The following is a 20,643-nucleotide window of genomic DNA, read 5'->3' on the forward strand; positions in this document are numbered from 1 at the left end:
GGAGCAAATTTCTCGACCTCCGCTATCGGGTGGAGAAATGTAGGGTCCCCCTGAATAGGTCAGGCGTGCACAGGCGTGCACTACACGCAGGAAGCGGCTACAAATGTAGCGGAGTACGTGTGGAGTGCACATGTGGGTTTTTTAGGTTAGAGAATTCCCTCCCTAGGCCCGACAAGACGCCTCCTGAGACGCGACAAGGTAGAAGTGGGCAAAACGCAACAGGGAATGACAATATTAATGTGGTAATAGTAAACTGCAGGAGCGTCTATAGAAAGATCCCAGGAATGTTCTCATTAATAAACGGTCACAATGCCCACATAGTACTAGGGACGGAAAGTTGGCTGAAACCAGATGTAAACGGCAATGAAATTCTAAAGTCAGATTGGAATGTATACCGCAGAGACGGGATGGACAGTGAAGGGGGAGGCGTGTTTATAGCGATAAAAAGTGCAATGGTATCGAAGGAAATTGACGGAGATCCGAAATGTGAAATAATTTGGGTGAAGGTCGCGGTTAAAGCAGGCTCAAACATGGTAATCGGATGTCTCTATAGGCCTCCTGGCTCAGCAGCTGTTACGGCAGAGCACCTGAAGGAAAATTTGGAAAATATTTCGAGTATATTTCCCGACCATGTTATAGTTCTGGGTGGAGATTTTAGTTTGCCGGATATAGACTGGGAAACTCAAACGTTTATAACGGGTGGCAGGGACAAAGAATCCAGTGAAATTTTTTTGAGTGCATTATCTGAAAACTACCTTGAGCAGTTAAACAGAGAACCGACTCGTGGCGATAACATATAAGACCTTCTTGTGACAAACAGACCCGAACTCTTTGAAACAGTTAACGCACAACAGGGAATCAGCGATCATAAAGCGGTTACTGCATCGATGATTTCAGCCGTAAATAGAAATATTAAAAAAGGTAGGAAAATTTTTCTGTTCAGCAAAAGTGACAAAAAGCAGCTGCCAGAGTACTTGACGGCTCAACAGAAAAGTTTTATCTCAAATACAGATAGTATTGACGATCAGTGGACAAAGTCCATAACCATCATACAATATGCATTAGATGAGTATGTGTAAAGCAACATCGTAAGAGATGAAAAAGAGCCACCGTGGTTCAACAACCGAGTTAGAAAACTGCTACGGAAGCAAACGTAACTTCACAGCAAACATAAACGTAGCCAAAGCCTTGCAGACAAACAAAAATTACGCGAAGCAAAATGTAGTGTTGTAGTGTGAGGACGGCTATAAGAGAGGCGTTCAATGAATTCGAAAGTAAAGTTCTATGTACTGACTTAGAAATTATGGTCTTATATCAAAGCGGTAGGTGGATCAAAACAAAATCTCCAGACACTCTGTGACCAAAATGGTACTGATGCAGAGGATGACAGACTAAAGGCCGAAATGCTAAATCTCTTTTTCCAAAGCTGTTTCACAGAGGAAGACTGCACTGTAGTTCCTTCTCTAAATTGTCGCACAGATGACAAAATGGTAGATATAGAAATAGATGACAGAGGGATAGAAAGACAACTAAAATCGCTCAAAAGAGGAAAGGCCGCTGGACATGAGGGGATACCAGTTAGATTTTACACAGAGTACGCGAAGGAACTTGCCCCCTTCTTGCAGCGGTGTACCGTAGGTTTCTAAAAGAGCGTAGCGTTCCAAAACATTGCAAAAGGGCACAGGTCATCCCCGTTTTCAAGAAGGGACGTCGAACAGATGTGCAGAACTATGGACCTATATCTCTAACGTCGATCAGTTGTAGAATTTTGGAACACGTATTATGTTCGAGTATATGAATTTTCTGACGACTAGATATCTACTCTGTAGTAATCAGCATGGGTTTCGAAAAAGACGATCGTGTGAAACCCAGCTCGCGCTATTCGTCCACGAGACTCAGAGGGCCATAGGCTCGGGTTCCCGGGTAGATGGCGTGTTTCTTGACTTCCGCAAGATGTTTGATACAGTTCCCCACAGTCGTCTAATGAACTAAGTAAGAGCATATGGACTATCAGACCAATTTTGTGACTGGATTGAAGAGTTCCTAGATAACAGAACGCAGCATGTCATTCTCAATGGAGAGAAGACTTCCGAAGTAAGAGTGATTTCAGGTATGCCGCAGGGCAGTGTCGTAGGACCGTTGTTATTCACAATATATATAAATGACCTTGTGGATAACATCAGAAGTTCACTGAGGCTTTTTGCGGATGATGCTGTAGTATATAGAGAGGTTGTAACAATAGAAAATTGTACTGAAACGCAGGAGGATCTGCAACGAATTGACCCATGGTGCATGCAATGGCAATTGAATCTCAATGTAGACAATTGTAATGTGTTGCGAATACATAGAAAGAAAGATCCTTTATCATTTAGCTGCAATATAGCAGCTCAGCAGCTGGAAGTAGTTAATTCCATAGATTATCTGGGAGTAGGCATTAGGAGTGATTTAAAATGGAATGACCATATAAAAATAATCGTCGGTAGAGCAGATGCCAGACTGAGATTCATTCGAAGAATCCTAAGGAAATGCAGTCCGAAAACAAAGGAAGTAGATTACAGTACACTAGTTCGCCCACTGCTTGAATACAGCTCATCGGTGTGGGATCCGTACCACATAGGGTTGATAGAAGGAATAGAGAAGATCCAAAAGAGAACAGCGCGCTTCGTTACAGGATCATTTAGTAATCGCGAGAGCGTTGCGGAGATGATAGATAAACTGCAGTGGAAGACTCTGCAGGAGAGACGCTCAGTAGTTCGGTACGGGCTTTGGTTGAAGTTTCGAGAACATACCTTCACCGAGGAGTCAAGCAGTATATTGCTCCCTCCTACGTATATGTCGCGAAGAGACCATGAGGATAAAATCAGAGAGATCAGAGCCCACATACCGACAATCTTTCTTTCCACGAACAATACAAGACTGGAATAGAATGGAGAACCAATAGAGGTACTCAAGGTACCCTCCACCACACACCGTCAGGTGGCTTGTGGAGAATAGATGTAGATGTACAGGTACATAGCCCACCAAAATATCAGTACTGCGCCACAGGTTGCCTATGAACCTGAGCGTAGGGGTCCCGTCAACGGAAGCAACACGAAGAGCCAGTACAGCAACAACCGTACAGCAACACAATAACAAGCCATGTGCTGGAGCAAAGCTCTGGACGACTCCGGGTGCCCGCCTCACCCACATATGGTAGCAGCATCGCTCCTAGGAGGCGCAGATAGCGAGGACCTACTTCATTCTACCACGTCATGTGGCTGAAATTCATCCACCCGCCTTGCTAAAGCTATTCCCCAGCTCGTTTCCAGCAGTTAACAGCTAGCCACCCAACCCGGAATCCCCGCCTCGCCAAGATCTGTGAAGCCACCAGTAGTCTTCATCCTACCTATGCAGAGCAGCGGCCTTTGCGTAGAATTGTCAAAGCTAAAAGATAGCAACACTGCATGAAATAACAGAAAAAATTAATGTGGGATCTATGGCAAACGTATCCATTAGGACAGTGCGCCGAAATGTGACGTTAATCGGCTATGGCACCAGGCGACCAACTTGAGTGCCTTTGATAACAGCATGACATTGCCTGCGGCGCCCATCCTGGATTCTTGAACATGTGGAGCAGACCCCTCAAAACCCTAGACCCATGTTGTCAACAAGGCAAAGTGCAAGCCGGTGATGGCTCCATAATGGTGTGGGCTGTGTTAACATGGAATGCACTGGGTCCTCTGGTCCAACTGAACCAGTCAATGAAGAGAAATGGTTACGGCTACTTGGAGACCACTTGCAGCCATTGATGGACGTTTTTTTGCAAAACAACAATGGAATTTTTATGGATGACAATGCACCTTATCACCGGGCCACAGTTGTTAACAATCTGTTTGAACAACACTCTGGATAGTTAGAGCGAATGATTTGGCCACCCAGATCACCCAACATATATCCCATCTAACAATTACGGAACATAATGGAATGGTCACTTTGAGCACAAAATTCTGCACCGGCAACACTTTCGCAATTATGGACGGCTATAGTGGCAGATGGCTCAGTACATCTGTAAGAGTTTTCAGCGACTTTTTGAGTCCATGCCACGTCGAGTGGCCGCACTACGCCGGGCAAAAGGTCCGACACCATACTACGAAGTATCAAATGACTTTTATCACCTCAGTGTAATGAAGACTGTAAGAGATACGTTTCAGAAATACTTATGTTTGAACATGAGATATTTTTCAAGGTATCAGTGATATGTCTGGGTCATTTATCCTGTTCACAAAAGAGAAATAATACTTTCATAGACGGGCTGTGCGACCAGTGAGGTACTGGGCTCATAAGTCAGAGCTACAGAGATGCTGAACGTCAGTGCGACATTACACAAAAATATAGGAAAAGATACCATACATGGTGAGAAGAGCTGTTGTTAAAATATCAGGAATCTGTATTCGTACATCGTAAGAAAGTATAGTCCTCCCAAGGTACTTGTTTACACATTACTCAAAATGGTTCAAATGGCTCTGAGCACTATGGGACTTAACTTCTGAGGTCATCAGTCCCCTAGAACTTAGAACTACTTAAACCTAACTAACCTAAGGACATCACACAACACCCAGCCATCACGAGGCAGAGAAAATCCCTGACCCCGCCGGGAATCGAACCCGGGAACCCGGGAGTGGGAAGCGAGAACGCTACCGCACGACCACGAGATGCGGGCTACACATTACTGTTAACAGTAACAAAGAGCTATAAAGCAACAAGTTCCCCGAATTTCATTCGCGAATTGTACAATAGAAAGACGTGTAGCGGCATAAATTGCGTGAAACCCCACAGTATTTATTTACCTCACCGAAGCAGTTTCGAATGGAAAGGACTATCTGCGTGATGCTAATGAGCTGAATGTATTTATCCATTGCCTTTGTAGAACCTCCAGCCCCCCCCCCCCCCTCTCTCTCTCTCTTTCTCTCTCTCTCTCTCTCTCTCTCTCTCTCTCTCTCTGTCTCATCATGAACTGTATATACCAAAAAAAAAAAACTGTAAAATGTTCTCATTTTCTAAATTTTGAGGTGTCATCAAGAGGATAATTACAATTACCGACAGAGTAACAGTGAATAAAAAAAGGAATAAATAATATCAATAATACTAAGAAGATGCATATAATATCACCAGAAAGAGGAAGACTAATGTCCGCTGCAGTGGCCGAGCGATTCTAGGCGCTTCAGTCCGGAACCGTGAGACCGCTATGGTCGCAGGTTCGAATCCTACTCCGGGCATGGATGTGTTTGATGTCCTTAGGTTAGTATGAACTCAGCTATTTCTCAACAGTTATGATTATTTCAACGTTCACCTGTGTCATTAGTCTTCCTAAAATGGTTCAAATGGCTCTGAGCACTGTGGGGCTTAACATCTAAGGTCATCAGTCCCCTAGAACTTAGAATTACTTAAACGTAACCAACCTAAGGACATCACACACATCCAAGCCTGAGGCAGGATTCGAACCTGCGACTGTAGCGGTCGCGCGGTTCCAGACTGAAGCGCCTAGAACCGCTCGGCCACACTGACCGGCGATACAAGCACACTTTCCACATCAATTTGACTGACTAATTAATTAAATCAATCAATTAATTAAATCCACCCTCTGCGAAACCCCCAGCCCTCCCCCTCCTCTCCACCTCCAGTAAATTGGCGGGAAAGAGACACCGTTGATCGGTCATTTCAAGGGAAATGGGCTGAAGTGTATCAAACATTGTTTAAACAATTTAGACAATGTATGGAATATTGTTTATTTAAACAATTTATGGGATTCAATGCGGTGTACAGAATATAGTTTATTTATTATTTAAAAAATTTGTTAGAAAATCGATAGCAGTGTATAGAATGTTGTAAACTACTTAGTGTGGAATTTTGTTTATTTAAACAATTTGCACGATAGAAGGCGGTGTTTGGAATATACACACATCAAAACAAGATTTGCATCACCTCAGTTCTGAGGGTTCCAGAACCTATACAGAAAATTGGAATCAAGATCAACATAAAAATCATTTCCACTCATTTTTTTGCTCATGGTTCAAATGGCTCTAAGCACAATGTGACTTAACATCTGAGGTCATCAACCCCTAGACTTAGAACTACTTAAACCTAACAAACCTCAGGACATCACACACATCCATGCCCGAGGCAGGATTCGAACCTGCGACCGTAGCAGCAGCGCGATTCCGGACAGAAGCGCCCAGAACCGCTCGGACACTGCGGCTGGCTAGTGCTCATGAAAACCGCACATTGCATGTTGTACCACCATATAGCGAGACCATCAGACGCGGTGCTTCAGATTGCTGTACACACCATTAACACCCAGTAGCACGCCCTCTTGCATTGATGCATGCCTCTATTCGTCATGGCACACTATTCACAAGTTCATAAAAGCACTGTTAGTCCAGATTGTCCCACTCCTCAACGTCGATTTGACGTAGATCCTTCAGAGTAGTTGGTGGGTCACATCGTCTATAAACAACCCTTTTCAATCTATACCACGTATATTCGATAGGGTTCTAGTCTGGAAGAGGCTACATCATTCGAGTGATGTTATCCTGAAGGAAGTCATTCACAAGATGTGCATGATGCGAGCACGAATTCTCGTCCTGAAGACGAATGCCTCGCCAGTATGCTGCCAACATGGTTGCACTATCGGTCGGTGGATGGCAATCACGTATCGTACAGCCATAACGGCGCCTTCCATGACCACCAGCGGCGTACGTCGGCCTCACGTAATGCCACCCCAAAACAGCAGGGTAACTCCACCTTGCTGCAGTCGCTGCACAGTGTGTCTAAGGCGTTCAGCCTGATCGGGTTGCTTCCAAACACGTCTCTGACGATTGTCTGGTTGAAGGCATATGCGACAATCATCGGTGAAGAGAATGTCATACCACTGAGCGGCACATTCGGCATGTTGTTGGGCCCATCTGTACCGCACTGCATGGTGCCGTGGTTGCAAAGATGGACCTCGCTGTGGACGTCGGGAGTGAAGTTGCGCATCATGCAGCCTATTGAGCACAGTTTGAGTCGTAACACGAAGTCATGTGGCTGCACGAAAAGCATTATTCAACATGGTGGCGTTGCTGTCAGGGTTCCTTCGAGCCATAATCCGTAGGTAGCGGTCATCCACTGCAGTAGTAGCCCTTGGGCAGGCTGGCCGAGGCATATCATCGACAGTTCCTATCTCTCTGTATCTCCTCCATGTCCGAACAACATTGCTTTGGTTCACTCCGAGACGCATGGACACTCTCTTGTTGAAAGCCCTTCCTGGCACAAAGTAACAACGCGGACGCGATCGAACATCGGTATTGACCGTCTAGGCACGGATGAATTGCAGACAACACATGCCATGTACCTCCTTCCTGGTGGAATAACTGGAACTGATTGGCTGTCGGACCCACTCCGTCTATTAGGCGCTGCTCATGCATGGTTGTTTACATCTTTGGGCGGATTTAGTGACATCTCTCAACAGTCAAAGGGACTGTGTCTGTGATACAATACCTACAGTCTACGTCTACCTTCAGGAGTTCTGGGAACCGGAGTGAGGCAGAACTTTTTTGGTGTGTGTATTTTGTTTACTTAGTTTAAAAATTTGTCGGGAAATTGACTGCAGTATATGAAATACTGTTTATTGAAACGATTTACAGGATACAAGATGGTTATGGAATGTAGTTTATTTAAAGAATATGTCAGAAAATCGATCGCAGTATGGAATATTTAAACAATTGCGGCGCTTTTTTTTATTCTGATCGCGGTTGGAAAGGCTGAGTAGGCTTAATTTATATTTGCTTCCAGAATCAGGGATTTTAAGGCTCTTGCTATTTATTTTCCTCATTTTTCTAAGCTTACTGGTGTCCAAGCATAGACTGTAAAATCGGAACAATTACATATCTAAAAGTTCATGACGTATATAGAATTACAATGAAATGAGTACCTGTAGCTGCATACAGGCGTTGATACAAGTCAACAGGGACAGCTGAAAATGTGTTCCCCGACCGGGACTTAATCCCAGGATCTCCTGTTTACATGGCAGACGCTCTTTCCATCTGAGCCACCGAGGACACGGAGGATAGTGCGACTGCAGGGCTAATGGTTCAAATGGCTCTGAGCACTATGGGACTTAACTGCTGAGGTCATCAGTCCCCTAGAACTTAGAACTACTTAAACCCAACTAACCTAAGGACATCGCACACATCCATGCCCGAGTCAGGATTCGAACCTGCGACCGTAGCGGTCACGCGGTTCTAGACTGTAGCGCCTAGAACCGCTTGGCCACCTCGGCCGGCCGACTGCAGGGACTTATCTCTAGCACGCCTCCCGTGAGACCCACATTCCCAACTCATTGTCCCGCACTATATTCTTAGTGCCCTTGCCCATTCTCGTAGCCCCCAAAGTCGAAACACGTGATCTTTCTCTGTTTCTCATAGTTCAAATGGCTCTGAGTGTTTCTCATAGTGTAACACGCCACTGCCAGGCCTGCACGCGCCATCTATCGCGGTGCGAATGAGCCGCCATCGAAAGACCTTTACCCGATGAACACCTGCGGAATACCGACGAGTGCGAGGTGCCTTCCAAAGCAAATTCATGACTGAGAAGGGATTCCGCCGTGGGCTCTAAGCTGCTATCTGTGCTAGAGAGAAAGGCCCTCACGACAATGAATTGAATTAGATAGTACACAATACACTGTTTATTTATAAAATTTAATTTTCAGGGGATGGATCTCAGTTTTATATGGTGGCAAAAGCTCGCATCCAGCAACTACATGTCCTAATTACGTAATTACAATGCGGCAGATTGAAGGAGTTGTCTTACTGGATAATTTTCAGGTGTGTGCTCACTTTGACATGCAGTGATCGACTTCGCTAGTTCACAGTGCTATCACGAGAGGACATTGAGGCATAGCTCAAAACCCAGGCAATCATTGTAGGCAAAACCACCCCTTCCTTCCGCCTCCTTGATTTCTATCTCACCATCTATGGCCGTCCTATCGCCCTCACTCCCACCCTTAAGTACCTTGGCGTCACCCTCGACTGTCCCTCTCCTGGACTCCCCACCTCCAGACAATCCAAGCCAAGGCACACTCCCAACTCAGTCTCCTCAAGCTCCTCTCCGGCCGTATGTGGGGTCTGGACCCCTCCACCATCCTCCACACCTATAAATCCCTCATCCGCCCTATCCTTTGTTACGCCCATCCAGCTTGGATCTCCGCCCCCCCTACCTTTTATAAATCCCTCCAAATCCTTGAACGCCATGCTCTCTGCCTCGTCTATCGCATCTGTCTCCCCTCCCCCACGCGGATCCTGTACGATCTCATCCCCTTCCCCCAACTCCTCCTTTTCCTCGAAAGGATACGGATCCTGTACACCTCCTGCAAACTCGATCCTCCTCACCCGCTAGTCTCCCCGATCCTCTCCCACCCCTGCCCGCTGCCGCGCCTGTGCCACCCGGTCTCCATCTCTCCACCCTCCTTACCCTCTCCCAAGGTGGCTTCCGCCAGCTCCCTCTCCCTGATGATGCCCTCCTCCCCTCCATCTACCCCTCCTACCAACTTTGATCCTCCCACCCTCCTCCTGTGTTTGCTCCTCTGGGCACCCTCCCTCCCTTCTCTCCCTCTTCCCTCCCTCCTCCATTTCTCCCCACTCCTCCCCTGGGCTTCCCCTCCCCTGTCCCTCTCCTCCTGACCCCATCTCCTCAGCCATTGGCATCCTTGTTCTCCCCTCTCCCCCACCTCACCCTTATTCTCCTCTTGGCAGGTCCCCGGACTCGCACACGCTAAGTGGACATTCGCGCGCCGGAGATCATCGCCCTCAGTGTCTCGTGTGTGCCGTCGTGTTTAGTGTTCAGTGTTCACCGTCACACTCCATCGTTCACCAGTGCCATCGCCATCTTCAGTGTTTGTGCTTCGTGTCAACAGTTTGTAGTGTGGATTGTCATCGAGTGTGAACGGCTTCATGTTTTTTTTATGTTCATGTGTCTACTGTTTTTTCCCGCCGTTTTTCCAAGTGATGTATCTTCTCTGTTTATATCATTGTACTATCTTCAGCTGAAGAGCGGCGTATTGTGCTGCTGCCAGCCTACCTGTTCCACAGGTTTTAAAATCACAATAAAGAAAAAAAATTGAGGCATAGCGCCCTATAACGATCCTCCCTTGGAGGCAGTTAAGTGGGACATATGTCTCAGAGCTGGAGAGTGACAGATGGTGACGCGAGACTGGACGCGCACGTAGTTTATGTATCAGCCGATAGAGGACAATATTGAATAGGGGGACTGCGATTTTAGTTTCGATTGTGCCCAGTAGAGTGCACTAAAGTAATAGAATGTTTTTCATAAACTGTTCTAGTAGTTTCATAAAGTGTTATTATTTCTTTTTGTGCATGTAAAATGTTATAAATGTGTTTTAGCAGTATGAATGATGCGTGATTGTGGTTTAAGGTTAACATGAAGATAATTGTTTAACGAGTTATGTAGTGGGATTTAGTGTGGGAACATTTCGAAGAAGTATGGATATGGGGATTTTTGTAGAATAGTTTTGTAAAGTAAGTTTATGGTAAAGGGAAAGTTAATTCAGGTGTAAATAACAATATTAAATAACTTTATGCATAAACAAAACTTAAACATATTAGATAATTACGTCGGTAAAAAGTGCAGTCGTTAGGTTTACTATTTTGCGATCGGTTATTGATGAAAAGCGCGGACTGACGCGGGAGAATGTTGTTTTGCTATTGGCTGTTGAGTAAACTGACCAATGGTAAAGCAATATTCTTCGCGCGCCTTTCTCTGCTGGTAGAGAAGACAGAGTATTCTAGAGAAGGGTCGAAGGCTAGCCATGAAAGAGATCGGACGTGTGCAGTAGTAGTTCCGATGGAAATGATAAGTTGCCGGATCTAGCAGTGTTTCATACATCAAAAATGTTGGAATGTGACAGCATAATTATTCCGATGTGTGTGTGGAAATTTCGGAATTTTTAAGTGAATTTTGTGACGAGAAAAGACATATATTCCGCGTGGCGTATTGAGGAGGTCGGTGGCTAAAACCTGTGACTGTATTTGGTACCGACAGACTTAATATTTGGCGAGCATTATCGATCTAAGACAATCAGTATTTTTGTAGCTATCACTTTTTCGGGAAATGCAACACCATAAACTTGTTAACGTGAGTGAAAGGGATTATGAGTGACTGTGTTAAGACTAGCACGGGCTTGGCAGTGATACTTGTTCACTTAAGTTTCAGAATATATTAATTGAGGACAAAATTTCCAAACTTTCATTTCGTGTTTCTCCCGGAACGTAGATTAGTGACTTAAATTGCAGCCTGGTTCACGTCGAAGTACAGTAGGTTTCACTCGGCTTTCCTACTGATGATCTGCTGAGACAATGTTCACAGGTAGATGCAGGTCCGTCGTAAAGGGACGGAAAGAACCGCGCCGCCGCAGCATTCCACCCCCCTTCTCCTCACCCCTCCCTCCCTACCCCTCCTAAAAAAACTGGTAAGAAAAGACTCACTCTGTGATGGCGAAGAAGGATCTCACAACACGAAATTCAGATCAAAGTCCATAATATTCATCGATAGAAGTTCTTTATTGGATCACTTTGCAGGAGACGTGCAGACAACTTGACCGCACTCCAACCCTTGCTCCCCATGACATAATAACTGTAATCACAAGGGAATGGAATTAAGTGCGATATATTAGCCCTCGTTTGGGTACGCCTGCGTGTGTCTCTGTCGTCAGTCACGAAAGTCAAGACAGCCAAATATCCTGATTACAGACTATGTTACTAAATACTACTAACGACGGACCAGGTATCAGCCTCCTTTGATCACGTGGCCCCCAAATAAATCATGAAGTGGCAGCATTCTGTACATCGCCAAATTCCAGATTCTCTTTCTCTCTGTGTCGGTCGCCAGAAGCCACTCCATTCTTGTCTGTGTGAACCAATGTCTCCAAACATAAAGCTGGAAGTTTTCATCTCACCTCAGAATACTATATTCCTGTTGTCTAATGCTCGAGGCAAAGAGAAGCTGACTTAATTTCGATATCAAAATAGGGAGATTTAATCCATTTGCACTAAACCGTCAAATTAATTGTTTAAAAATTTTCCGGAGTCAAATAGATCGAAACATATTTTCAACGTCTGAGTATCACACGCACAAATAGATCGTAGCGCTAAATGCATCCGAGGTCTTATACACGCCCTCCTCCACCACAATAGTTCCACTAAACGTATCTGGTGAAAAAAATTTTCCTTACCCTCACACAAGCTAGCGATCGCGAGGCGCGCGCCGTGAGCCCACTGCAGGGTACCCCCCGTCTGCTCTGGCTCAGAGAGGCCCACACCGAACGCATGCATGCACGCACGCATTATAACTATCGGAAACAATAAATTGATTAATTGGGAATTTGACGTCGCGATTACATTTTTAAAAGTGCCATAGACTTCCCACATTCATTCTCTCCGGTACATGCGGAAGCAGAGACGAAGGTTCTACTGAGTGATAGAATAGCAGATACCACAGCAAGACAGAGTCCACTCTCATGTATTCAAAAGCACTAAACACGACACACTTATACCACGAACCAGTCCGTAACAGTAATCTGTCAGGGCTAGATGTCGGAGACAGCTGGAAACACTTGTACTCCTGTCCCATGCCCCTATCCCCATGTATGCTGCCAGCACTGTACTCGAATGCATCCAGGCACCTCCAACCACATATTCTACAGCTGCAGTGCATTTTCACTGTTGTCTGTATGTCTGTGTTGCAGAAGGCTCCAATGACCCAGAGTAGACCCGAGTTAGGTGCAGTCTGTGGATCGTCCACACGTAATATCTGGGGCGATGTTGGGATGCAGATCCACAATATGCCACGTCCGGGATAGGGTTGAAGGTGGATCCGTCATGCATAATATCCGGAACGATATTGGGATGCAGATCCACAGTATACTACATCCACGATAGTATTTGAAGGTGAATGTACCGCGTGTTACATTTGGAAATGTGTTCTATGTTTGAAGTCGGTTCCACCAGCGGGAAGACCGGGTCATGGGAGTCTTCCGCGACACAGACATACAGCATTCGAGTATATGCCGTAGTACGTCTCCCGACCAGAAAATAGTGCATTTGCGCTAGCTGTTAACAGCTGTACTACAGGCAATTTTAGATTAAGAAATTAGAAGTGATGTCATGATCGCATGGGTAGAAGTGACATAAAATCGATAAAATGACAAAAATGACTGCAAACACGTATAAATTGGGTGAAAGTGCGTCGAAATACGGGGAAATTGAGGTAGTACCTGCACGTCTTCTGCTTGGTGCAGAGCAATTCTTGTACATGCGAACGGGTATACGACAGTAAGAGGAATATGAAGAAACGTTGACATGGAAGCACCGGGAACCAGGATAACAGTCATTTTTTTCGTCGAGGCAACATTTTACTGCATGTCTATTGAGTTAATAGTGATACACGCGAGTTGACTGGTTACTTTGATGCTTTCCTGGAAAACAGAGAATCAGCTGCCTGTAAACTTACTTGCATCTGCGTTAAAGGATAATTGAGAATGGATGGAGTGATCGGATGAGATGGAGTCGTAATGAGGTATGATTTAATGGTAGACTGATGATACATTCTAGAGAGAGAGAGAGATGTTGCTGTTCTGTTGGGATGAATCAGTTGTTGACATAACCTTCGTTCGACTCATATACAACTGCGTATTCTGTGTGTGACTCAGAGCACTTTTTGTGTATTTGCGATCGTTAACAGAAAACCTCTCAGTCATCAAAGTACTTCCATCTCATGAGCATCGTGTTTCGACACATTCCTTTAGACAAACGAAGATTTATGCGACGTAATCGATTCCCCTGCTGTATCTGGGTCATAAAGTCGAGTCTTCAGTTTCATAACTGCGGTGATTCTAAGTTAGCGACAAGTGTTTGTGGGGTATTGCAATCCCCGTGTTACCTCTACTTGACACATGTCCTGTTTATGGAGTTAGTGGCGCCATGACGTGCAATTTCACATGTCAATCATCGCTGCTATGCGTTTGTCTCTTTCTTTATAAGAGGTATTCTCCATTACTGACGATTATTTTATGTATGATTGATACGAGCATAGTATGATTTCTGAAACATGATCTGATGTGAACAGTGCTCGCTATACACATTTGGAAAGCTGTATTGTGCATGTATCATACAAAATCGATGTTTTAAGGTAATAGTTTTTTTTTCATTTTGCGGTTTTTCACCATAGTTTATCGTAGAGAAAGCTGCAAGGAGAATGTATGTCATGCTCTGGAAATATATTTCTTACATTGGAACATTAACAGCGTTGCATTCCACATGAATAATAGGTCGAAAAACGCACTGCTCTAACATTATAGCCCGTTTTAAGTGTAGAACTGTGTAACCTTAGAAGTGCATGTATTTACGTTCTCTCTTGCCAATATCTTCTTGGTACTGACCCCAGATACTAGAGAAATACTTTAGAATTATTGACAGCACAGTTGGTTTACGTAAAATTCTTCAAACTCCGTCCGCCTGGAGCTCTGTCACACATAAAAAGCACCCGTTTCTTCTTCTTCTCAACCGTCTGCTGTTATGCCACAACACTTTCACATCTACTCCTACACACAGAGAAAGGGTGCTAACCTCATCCACATGGAGAAATCTTGTGCTCTTGGACGAGTGTGCAACAGCAGTTACAGACTTGGCTCGCTCTACTCCTTCACGAGACGCAGAATGTGGCGATCTACTTCTGGCCAGCTACAGATTAAATCAGTGATGGTAATGCAGGGAGGATTGGTCACAGACAATGCAAGGAGAGCTTTCAGTCTCTAACTTTATCCTAAGATTGCGAGAATACCCTGCGACTCCCATTCACATACAGAAAGATCATAAATTACGCATTATGCTCCATGTGCTATAAATATGTGGATCACATACTTTGATGTATATGTTCGAGAATTAACAATGAATGGATGTACTGCACAGTCATCTACCTACATTCGCAGTAATACTGGCAAAGTAGAGAAGGGACAGTTTAGCAATGATACAGAAATTGTGATGCATGCTGCCGTATCAACTGTCGCTGTTGAAATAACGGTAAATTTACTAAAATTGATCGCATTGTCAACTGTGATGCTTATTACAGCACATCGACGGTGTCTTTTCTATACTATCTTTCACTAGTATGCTGTTGGTTGATTATCACATAATGACTGACTGAGATTGCTTGTTTGAGATGGAGAAAGAGTCTTGGAGGAGGGGCAACACCTTCCGGGGATGCCTAGCACTAAAACAGTGATCGGTACATGACTGCAAAATGAGGTATCAATCGAAACGGAGCACTGAGCCACCAGCTGTTCCGTCACTGTGAAAGATAAGTTTGAATGTAGACGCCATCTTCGGGCAGCTGTTTGGAAATGCTCCACAACCCCCCCAAAACTCTACCAGTTTCCATTTGTTGTGGCTGTCTTTTGTTTAAAATCATCATGTGTGTGTGTTGAGGTAGCAGCAGCAACATAATTTACACTGTGCGACTCTAGTTTTCTATGAGCGGTAATGGATCAAAGCATGTTAATCTCAGTTTAGAACCTGACACAGATCTCGAAGTTGTGGCGGAAAAAACATAAAGTATAACAGTGTACAAAACGTGTTACAGCAGAAAGAAACAAAGAATCAAACTACAGAACGGGGACCCTCTCTTGCTACTGATAGTCCTTGAGATGTGGGACTCCTACAGTACAGGCGATGAAACTTTACGCTAGTCTGTGCAAGCGACTTGATCCCTGGCCACCTCCTCCAGTGGATCAGTGCCTGTATATTTAACAGGATCAACATATACGCTCGATAACAGCATGCAAAAAAATGGCTCTGACTTAACTTCTAAGGTCATCAGTCCCCTAGAACTTAGAACTACTTAAACCCAACTAACCTAAGGACATCACACACATCCATGCCAGAGGCAGGATTCGAGCCTGAGACCGTAGCGGTCGCGCGGTTCCAGACTGTAGCGCCTAGAACCGCTCGGTCACCCCGGCCGGTGACAGCATGCAGACAGTATTTGTTTCCTATATATCAGAAGAGAGATACTCAGTATAACAATTTTACCCAGTTCTCTGCCGGATGAAGTTAGCAGAGCTTTCATAGATCGTATTTTTTCTCTATGGGATGATACGGAGTAACGATGATAGAATGTTCGTGTGATTGATGTGAACTGACCCTGAGCGACGCAGATCTGCTTCAGACTGCAGTACCTGTATGACGTGGAGTGTTTCCTAATTTTCCCGATAAGAAACACCACCGTAACTGTCTGTATTATTTTTTATATTACCTCGTGTTGCAGGAGCAGGCTTCGTTTGGCACTGACCTTACACATCGTACACGGTTGGTGGAGCTACGATGACATGTTCCCATGTCCACCGATTGGTCAAAACATGGTCCTGTCACATTAACTCAGCTCACTCTGTTTCTACATGGGTTGCAGAAGGTGGGAGGTATAGCGCTCTCTGACTTCTGCTCTGTTCCGATTTAAACTGGAATAATCACATGCGCAAAGCTGCAGGGATGTCGTGGCAGAGACTGAGGAGCAGTTACAAGATGCATAGAGACTATTTAAAACGAGGTTGGAATTTTACTGTAGCAGACAGGTAAGAGAAAGGGGAATCGTTTCGAGATATGAGAGTGCCACGAATATGATTCACTGGTGGCTGTAATCAGTAAATGACATCTCCATAGGATCCAACGCAGGTATATGATTGAATGGAAAGACTTTATTCCATAATTCATACAGTATTTCTACCAGAAAGCGTAACACTATCAGCGACTCTTGTGTGTACCTGCAGAACTGAGACCACTTTTTATGCAGGGTGACGGTAACATAGTGGTTGTGACCGTGTTTTTAATGGCGCGGTCCTTAAGCACTCCGTCATGAGCCAAAAAGAGTTTAATATTCTAGTCCTGTGATGCATGACGTGATGGATAAGGAAAGAAATTTTTCTACATAATGAAAGAAAGAGGGAGTATAGCCTATGCCAGAGCCCTGTACGGGATTTTCACAAGAAGTAACGATACTTCAGCGACGTGAAAACGCATGTATTGTCCGATTTCACTATCTTCGAAAATCGAGGAATCTACATTTCGCGTGAGAAATTCGGGATGTATGGTCGACAACATCGCTGCCTGGGATTGGGTAAAGTAGATTTTTTGAACTGATGGGCCTATGTCGGGGTGGAATTGTTTAGAAGGACTGTATATGTCCAAGCCGCAGCTGCTTGTTTCGCAGGGCACCACGGCTGCCTGCAAGGGCGGTCACAAGGAGTTGGCAACCGGGAGTAGCGGATTAGCTCAGCCTTCGACGTCTATAGAGAATGCGCCTACCTGTCTGATCTTGACCGCGGCAGCGACGGCTGGCGAAGTGACCACTGTGCTGAGTGAGCGGGATAGAAGGGGACGTGCATGTGTCGTGTGAGAGAAAATTCAAAATGTGGCATGTTCTGTTTTCGTGTGAGGAATATTTGGCGAGCAGTTTCTTTTAAAGAAATCCACTGAAAAGGACAGAATTTGAAACTCACTATTAGTAGCGGAACGTTGACTGTAAGATCGTGTAATTATTTCGGTAGGACTTAGGTCAAATTCTGGCTGCTTGTGTTTGATCTGGATTGCATGAACTGTGGTAGTTTTGTTAGTTAAGTACATGCGGGCTTGATGGCACGTTTATTTTTCATTTGAGCTAAAGAAATAAAAACACTTGTATTAGAAATTTGATATTTTACTGAAGGAAAGAAGCAAGCACCTTCCGCACTAAAATTATTATTAGCAATTTACAGCATAGCTGGCTACTAGAGTTTACGCGGACTTTGCTGTGTATCGGAGACGTTTCATCAATACTGCTTTTACGCCGTCTGAACAGTACACACGTATGCAAAGAAACAGGATGGTTCAAATGGCTCTGAGCACAATGGGACTTAACATCTATGGTCATCAGTCCCCTTGAACTTAGAACTACTTAAACCTAACTAACCTAAGGACATCACACAACACCCAGTCATCACGAGGCAGAGAAAATCCCTGACCCCGCCGGGAATCGAACCCGGGAACCCGGGCGCGGGAAAGGATGGTGAACTGACGCCGTACTGAGGTAGGTGGAACTTTTGCATTGAACAGTGCGACAAACGAGCAAACTTTTATAACCCACTCTGCCACACCCTGATGTCCATGTCCTACCCACTATCCTTCCCACCCCTCCCACAGTGGTACTCCGCCATCCACCAAACCTGCACTATACTCGTAAATCCTTACACAACCACTGTTCCCAAGCCCTTACCCTATGGTTCACACCCCTGTAATAGACGCAGATGCAAAAACTGTCCCATACATTCTCCCAGCCGGCCGAAGTGGCCGTGCGGTTAAAGGCGCTGCAGTCTGGAACCGCAAGACCGCTACGGTCGCAGGTTCGAATCCTGCCTCGGGCATGGATGTTTGTGATGTCCTTAGGTTAGTTAGGTTTAACTAGTTCTAAGTTCTAGGGGACTAATGAACTCAGCAGTTGAGTCCCATAGTGCTCAGAGCCATTTTTACATTCTCCCACCAACATCTACTCCAGTCCAGTCACGAACGGTGCAGAACATACTTCCAAGCATGACATTCTTCATTTCAATGACTGCTTCACAGCCTGTGCCGTAGGATCCTCCCCACCAACACCAGCTTCTCTGAATCACGCAGGTGGGAACTCTCCCTGCAACACATCCTGTGTTCTCGTAACCTCCTTGCCTCAATCTTCCCGCCAGTTTCCGGGATGTGGAGGGGAGGGTGAAGGCTGGGGGTTTTACAGAGGGTGAATATAATTAGTTAATTGATTTAATTAATTAGTCAATCAAATTAACATCAAAAGTGTGCTTGTATCAGTAAGGGAAGTTCCCTGAGGGATGGGGGAGGAGGAGGTGGAGAGGGAGGAGGAGCTGGAGGGGGGGGGGAGGAGGAGGAGGGGTTAGGGGAGCAATAGGTTAAGGACCTGTCAATCAAAAAGAGTGATATAGAGCACAAAGCACAACAATGTGTGTAGTGGATAGACTATGTGAGAAACCTGTAACCTCCACTGCATTAATGCTACTAATCGTGAAAAAGTAATTACTGGTAACTTATATAACCAGTATAACAGTCTTACATAATTGTGGCAATAGTAATGATCTTTTGAAAATAATTTAGTTGCATGACTGAAACAGAATCGAATCGTTTATTTTTTACTCCTTAGAAAATTTCATTTTACTCTCGGGGGTAATTACCCCCAAGTTGGGAACCACTGATATAAAGGGCGCGGTCCGTATTCAAGTATCCATGATGATGGTTTCTGAGGTAGAAGTGATATGGTCGAAAAGAAGATCATCAAAAAGGTGTCAATCAAGAGCGTTAATCGCCAGTTCCATGTGGAGTGAACTTTTATACGAACGTTCTTCAAGAATGTACATTAAGATTAATATAAGATTAAGATTGTGGAGAGCATAACGTATTAAGTAACGACGCTCACCTGTCAGCCACGGACGTCGGCGCCGCCTTCAGGGCAATGTGATGTCGTCTGAATGTAAGTGCTCCTTTCCGCTGCTTTTATTTCGCATTGGCTGACCTCGGCAGACACAGCATTCGGTGACGTCACCACTAGAGCGGTTTCTCACGAGGAGCGTCTAGGTATCTCGGAGCCAAGGCCGGCGAAAGTGCCGACTCATGCATGCAAGACTGCGTAACGTTGAGTTCTGCTTTGTGATAAGCAGTACGGACTTGGCAACTCGTGTGTTTAGGTCACGCCCTCTTTCTGACAGTAAGTAGAGTTTGGGTTTGTAAATCCTCCCAAAAACAGATAAAAGACAAGTTTCTGGATTATATTCTTAGTTCATTTGACTTATTTAAGGCTTATAAGTATTCGCCAACACACGTGGATGCATTTCTCGGGCTAGCAAAGAGAAATTACGTGGATACCAACGAAATTGTGTTTCTGTTACAATGTCGCTACATATTGCACAATAACGTGATTCAAGTATCCACCTTATCTACAAAATGACATTTTTTTATACAATAGTTAGTAGTCTATCGCAATCAGAGTCAGTTTCTATAACTTGTTGTAAAATGATGTACAAATGCTCAGTCACTATCCTAAGTGATTTCACCATGTTATGTAATACTATTCGGGAAATGCAAGCTTAAATATAATAACCAGTTTTTGCTTCTGTCCTTGTTATTCCTTAAAAGGTGTGAAAAGAGAACACACGCTGTGATAGAATGTTGTGTGTGAGGAGAAGGGAGACAGCTCTTTACAGACCAAGCATACGATGTATTGATTGGCACACATTACAAAAACTGAAGGGAACTGTTTTCATGAGTTGTTGCTGCGCCCGCAGTAACCAATGGTGCTTACACAAATTACATTGCAGATACACTCTAAGACAAAAAAAGGACCCACGAAGGAATTATCCGAATGCGACGAAAATCGTTTGATGTGATGTACATGTACAGACAACCGAACAGTTACAGTTTCAGAAAAACTGGATAAGTTGTTCAAGAGAAAGATCTCCACCAATTGAGCAAGTCAGTAACTGGTTGGTACACCACTAGCCATTGTGCAAGAAGTTATTTGGCTTTTGATTGG

At 44.7% G+C, this 20,643-nt stretch overlaps 1 protein-coding gene across 2 annotated transcripts in view; it reads right to left on the bottom strand.

Moving 5' to 3' along the window:
- LOC124606655 (UDP-glycosyltransferase UGT5-like) overlaps window positions 1–19,573 on the bottom strand; it is a 65,788-nt gene extending 46,215 nt beyond the window's left edge. The window contains exon 1 of one of the 2 annotated variants that reach the window (XM_047138657.1): window positions 19,531–19,573. The gene's annotated coding sequence lies outside the window, so the exon portion shown is untranslated. The remainder of the gene's footprint in view (window positions 1–19,530) is intronic. The other variant, XM_047138660.1, reaches the window with a different exon arrangement.
- Window positions 19,574–20,643: the final 1,070 nt, after the last annotated feature.

Source organism: Schistocerca americana, chromosome 3 (genome assembly GCF_021461395.2).
Source record: "Schistocerca americana isolate TAMUIC-IGC-003095 chromosome 3, iqSchAmer2.1, whole genome shotgun sequence".
Taxonomy (NCBI): domain Eukaryota; kingdom Metazoa; phylum Arthropoda; class Insecta; order Orthoptera; family Acrididae; genus Schistocerca; species Schistocerca americana.